Genomic DNA, 5,982 nt, shown 5'->3' with positions numbered 1-5,982 from the left:
CAGCCAGTGCCTCTGCATGACTCTGGGCACGACTGTGCCTTCGCAGGAAGGGGGGAGGCAGGTAATGGAATAGACTCTATTTCTCTGCTTTGCATGGGGCCTGAGTCTGCCACCGCAGCTGTGGGGTCAGGGGCTGCTCACCTTTCGGTTTCTTCTTTCTCTCTCTGTGCCTCCTCTTCCTCGGAGAAGCCTGCCACACACAGAAAAAGCAGCAGGATTAGAAGAGAACTCCTCAATAAATCTGAGAGAACAATGAGACAGAGGTGACTGCCATGTGGGGCCAGAGGGAAGTTTTTCCTTGTGGGAGAGTATTGCACTATAAGGCTTTATGGGTAGGCATTGTGCTTTCCAGTGATGCAGACAATATAGGGCACACAGCACAACCCATAACAGAGGTCACTGGAACAATCCAGGGGTTGGAGAAACAGGAATTGCTGGTACCAGGAGCCTGCAGAGTTTATAAGCATTGAAGGAGAGAGCCTGCAAAGTTCTCTCTCCTGCAGAGATGATAAAACCCTGCAGGTTTTAGGATTGCAGGGTATGCAACTAACCCCAGATACCATGCACAGATTTCAGACCTAGATACATATTTAGGGAATGCATGCTATTGGGGTTTTATCGGCATGCATTTGGGATGGCCATGCTGCTCCTGAGTGGTGAAACCATGAATGGGTTATGCAAATCCTCCCAAACAAGTGCTGATATAACCCCAAAATCATCCTTAAACGGCAGCTCTTTTACACCAAAAAACAACAACAACAGTTTGGAATGAGTTCAGCCCACTTGCCTGGGAGCTGCAAAGTTTCTTGAAGGTAAACTGCACTGCTTGCAGCTTAACTCTCCAGGTATTCCTTTCACAGGCTAGATCTTTCTGGCCTGGGCTCAGCCCCTGCCCTCCCCCACCCCCCACAGTTTAGTTCCTTTATTTCTCCAGGTGTTTTCAGCAGTCTTCCTTTTTTGGGCAGGGAGGTGGTGGAGAAGAACCTAGATTAATTCCCTTTGAATTCTTAAATAGGATTTGGCTATGACAGGAATCCTTTGTAGCCCAGTATGAACCTCCCCTCCCTCCTTTTGAAAAAATATCACCAGTCCAAAATGATGTCCCTCTGAGGGAAGTGGGATTGTTTAGTCTGCAGAAGCGAAGAAAGACGAGGGATTTGCTAGCTGCTTTCAACTACCTGAAAGGGGGTCCCAAAGAGGATGGATCTAGACTGTTCTCAGTGGTAGCAGATGACAGAACAAGGAGCAATGGTCTCAAGTTGCAGTGGGGGAAGTTTAGGTTGGATATTAGGAAAAACATTTTCAGTAGGAGTGTGGTGAAGCTCTGGAATGGGTTACCTAGGGAGGTGGTGGAATCTCCTTCCTTAGAGGTTTTTAAGGGCAGGCTTGACAAAGCCCTGGCTGGGATGATTTCCTTGGGAATTGGTCCTCCTTTGAGCAGGGGCTTGGACTAGATGACCTCCTGATGTCCCTTCTAACCCTGAGATTCTATGGATTCTATGATTTTGTGAGGTGACATGATCACATGATCCTGCAGTGTCAAAGCAGCATCCTAGGAAACTTCAGGAAGGAGGAAGATTACTATCTTCCAAGTCATATTGTCCTTGCTAGTACCCCATCCAGGCTGATTGCTTACAGTTTGGGGGCATTCCCCTGGTGCAAGCACTTTTGTAATTGATACAGAGCCCATATTCCTAACTTCAAATACAGAAATGAAACATCCATACAAATAGGATAATCTCATCAGTACATTTTTATCTGCAGCAATTTTGTATTTAGTTCCATGTCATTGAAAAAATATTGACTAGCAACAGTACTGATCCCTGCAGAGCCCCATTAGAAACACCCACATACGATGAGCCCTTTGACAATTACTTTTTGAGATCTGCCAGTTCGACATTAGCCTGTTCTCAATCCGTTTAACCTATGCTCCATTGATATTTTGTACAGTGCTAATTTTTTATCCAAATGTCCTGCAGTACTTGTATGCATAAACAGGGGAATCTCAAGTTGGAGGAGAGAGGTTATTTTACCTCTGTATTTGGCACTGGTGCAACCGCTGCTGGAATCCTGCATCCAGTTCTGGTGTCTAACATTCAGGAAGGATGTTGATAAATTGCAGAGGGTTCAGAGAAGAGCCATAAGAATGATGAAAGGATTAGAAAACATGCCTTGTTGTGATAGACTTTAGGAGCTCAGTCAATGTTGCTTAAAGAGGTTAAAGGTGGTTTGAGGAAAAGTCTATAAATCCCTACATGGGGAAGAAATAATTACAAATGGGCTCTTCAATCTAGCAGAGAAAGGTCTAACATGGTCCAATGGCTGGAAGTTGAAACAAGACAAATTCAGACAGGAAATAAGGCATCCATTTTTAACAGTGAGAAGAATTAACAATTGGAACAATTTACCAAGGTCATGGTGGATTGATTCTCCATCATGGCAGTTTTTAAAATCAAGATTGGACATTTTAATAAAAGGTATGCACTAGGCATTATTGTGTGGAAATTCTTTGGCCTGTGTTAGACAGGAGGGTCAGACCAGAAGATCACAATGGGCCCATCTTGCCTTGGAATGTATTAAAAACAACACCTTACAAAAGTCTAAGTTTGTCACATCTATGTTTGACATGGACTATTTTCCATAAAACATTGTTAACCTGCTTTAATTATATACCTGTCTTTTAATTCTTAATTGATTCATTCCCATATCAGTTTGTCCATTATTTCAGGCTCACTGGCCTATAAGAACCCGGGTCAACCTCCCGTACCTTTTTGAATATTGAAAAAACATTAGCACACTTCCAGCCTTCTGAAATTCCCTCAGAAATCCTAAATTGGTTAAAAAATTAATGTCAGTGGGCCAATAACCTCCTGAGCCAGCTCTTTGAGGACTCTTGGGTGGCGATGATCCAAACCCTCTGATTTTAAAATACTTATATTTGGATCCTGCATTCAGCTGGCATCAATCCAGCCTTTCCATCTCTCTAGAAATCTCACTTACCTCAGATTTGGGGAGCCTTATCACAGCATAACAGACCAGAAAGAGCAGCATGAATTTCAGGATCGTTAGGCAGGAGGCAGAGTTGAGATAGAGGAGGAGTGAACTCATTTCCCCGGGCTCAAACACTAAGACACTCTCAACACAGACACTCTCAAACCAGCAACAGTTACCCAGGCTACACCTGAGGGCAGGTTGCTGCTCTGGCATCAGGCAGGCGCTGATGTCGTGTCCAGGTCACAATGAGGCTGCCCTCCTGCAATCTCCCTCTAGTCTATGAGGTGTCAGTGCTGTACTTAGATCAGGAGATGGGATGGGGAACCACTAAACTGAGCTGAGCTGCTGAGCTCAGAATAAGTCAGGAGAGAGGGCATCAGGTTTCCCAGGAAAACCCTGGGTCTTTTCCGAGCTCTGACTCTCAAGCCCTTAGGCAAGGGACATTTTTTCCCTACTTATGGGAACTCCTAAACCCCCTGTGACTGAAGCAGAATCTCCCAGCCTGAAGTGAGAAGCAGCCCTGATGTGATTATCTAGTGCTACGTGTGCAGAAAAGCTTTCACGGTATTGCCAGCCCAAGCATTCCAACACCATGAGCTGGGCCCCACCCAAATCATGAGATTGGCTTCAAAATAATGAGATCTTCCAAAAACATTCATCTGGGGAACTTTTCATTTGCCTTCTGCTGTCTGAGCCGCTAAGTTGCACTCAATTCACGTTCTCCAGCTTCTCTCTGCAACTATCAGGGCTTCAAATTGGCTAACAAATAAAATAAAAGAAAGAGCAGAGATTCTCAAATAAATTACTTGACTCCAACAGTGGGCGCTTTAAGAAAAGCACCCTATATCATAAAATAATAAAGAGCCCTATCTCTTATCTAACATGTTCAATGAATAGACCTCAAAGCACTTTAAAAAGGAGGTCTGTAGCATTAGCCCCCTTTCGAGAGGGGAAACTGAGGCAAAAAGAAGCGCAATGAGTTGCCCAAAGTCACCCAGAACGACAGTAGCAGAGCCAGGACTACCACTTAAGTCTTCTGAGTTCTATCTAGTGCTCTATCCACTAGGCCACAGTGCATTTGAAGGAAGGGGTCATAGTCAATATATTCCTGTAGTGGTTCTTTTGGGCTCTTCCAATACCATTCTTATTGAAGTTACACATTTTGACCTGTGGCCTGTGTTGGCACAGTGACATCCTTGTTAAAATGAGTTTCTCACAGCAGGTTGCATCTGAGTTCTTGAGTGAGGAAGGGTCCTCTCATGGATCAGTAACTGGGTGAACCATAGGAAAGAAAGCGTAGGAATACTGCATGTAGATGTGGTCTCCCCATCTCAAAAAAGATATCTTGGAATTGGAAAAGATTCAGAAAAGGGAAACAAAAATGATTAGGGGTGTGGAACAGCTTGCATAGGAGGAGAGATTAATAAGACTGGGATTTTTCATTTTAGAAAAGACAATTACAGAGGATATGATAGAGGTCTATAAAATCATTATTTGTGTGGAATAAATAAATAAGGAAGTGTTATTTACTCCTTCTCAGTACAAAAGAACTATGGGTCACCACATGAAATGAATAGGCAGCAGGTCGAAAAGAAATAAAAGGAAGTATTTCTTCACTCAATGCATAGTTAAGCCAGGGAACTCTTTGCCAGAGGATGTTGGAAAGACCAAGACTATGAGAAGGTTCAAAAAAGAACTAGATAATTTCATGAAACGTAGGTCATCAATGGCTATTAGCCAAGATGGGCCAGGCTGCCACACCATGTTCTGAGTGTCCCTAGGTTCTGTTTACCAGAAACGGGAAATGGATGACAGGGAATGGATCATTTGATGATTCCCTGTTCTGGTCATTCCCTCTGAAACACCTGGCATTGGTCACTGTCAGAAGAAAGGATACTGGGCTAGATGGACCTTTGGTCTGACGCAGTGTGGCCATTCTTATGTTACAGTTGTTCAGCCTCCTTGACACCTGTGATGTCATAATCCTGCTCGGTTCTCCAGTCCTCCTTGGAGTCTGGATGGAAAGACAGGGTAGATGTCACCTAGTGAGCTGGGCCTGTAAGAGCAACCTGTGTTCAAGCAGAGAGGGGCTTCTGGGAGAGCAGAGTCAGGGCTCTGTTAAAGAGCCGGAGACAAGGGCCTGGCCTGAGTTTAACCCACCAAACTTCAATTGCACCCGTACCCATAATAATTCCTTTGTATTGCAGGGATAGTGAGAAAGTTCAGTCTGTTCTGACAGCAGAACTCCCTCTTGTGGAGAACAACACAAATATGCAAATTGGGAAAGTTGGGGATGCCAGTACCCTGAGTTGCTTCGATTTGGAGGAAAGACACCACAGTGCAGTAAAACTGCTCAGACTATTCAAAAAAATCCTTCCGTTGATAAGACAACAATCTGTAGATTAACTAAGACGCCTCATAAATCGAAACATGCTCTTATCATTATAGCAATACAGCACATACAGTCAAAGAAAAATAACAGTATCCGACATACAGATTTCTTCAGTACAGTCTTTGTTTAATTCTGAGCTGATGGTGTCAAATTTGCAGATAAAGTGAAGCTCAGCAGTTTCTCTTTGGAGTCTGGTCCTGAAGTTTTTTAGCTGCAGGATGGCTACCTTTAAATCTGCTATTGTGTGGGCAGGGAGGTTGAAGTGTTCTCCTACAGCTTTTTGTATATTGCCCTTCCTGATATCTAACTTGGATCCATTTATCCTTTTACATAAGGATTGTCCAGTTTGGCCGATGTACATAGCAGAGGTGCATTGCTGGCACATGATGGTGTATATTACATTCGTGGACGTGCAGGTGAATGAACTGGTGATGGTGTGGCTGGTCTGGTTAGGTCCTGTGATGGTGTCGCTGGTGTAGGTGAACTGGGGTCTTTATATGGGTTACCAGAAAATCTAATTACAGCAGTGAGGATTGTTTTTAATAAAGTATTGGAAGAGATCTAAACCTTCCTGATTTACAGCACAAAATATGTGT

The sequence above is a fragment of the Gopherus flavomarginatus genome, chromosome 1, assembly GCF_025201925.1.
Source record: "Gopherus flavomarginatus isolate rGopFla2 chromosome 1, rGopFla2.mat.asm, whole genome shotgun sequence".
NCBI lineage: Eukaryota > Metazoa > Chordata > Testudines > Testudinidae > Gopherus > Gopherus flavomarginatus.
The sequence above is the reverse complement of the archived record's forward strand: the minus strand, read 5'-3'. Positions refer to the sequence as shown.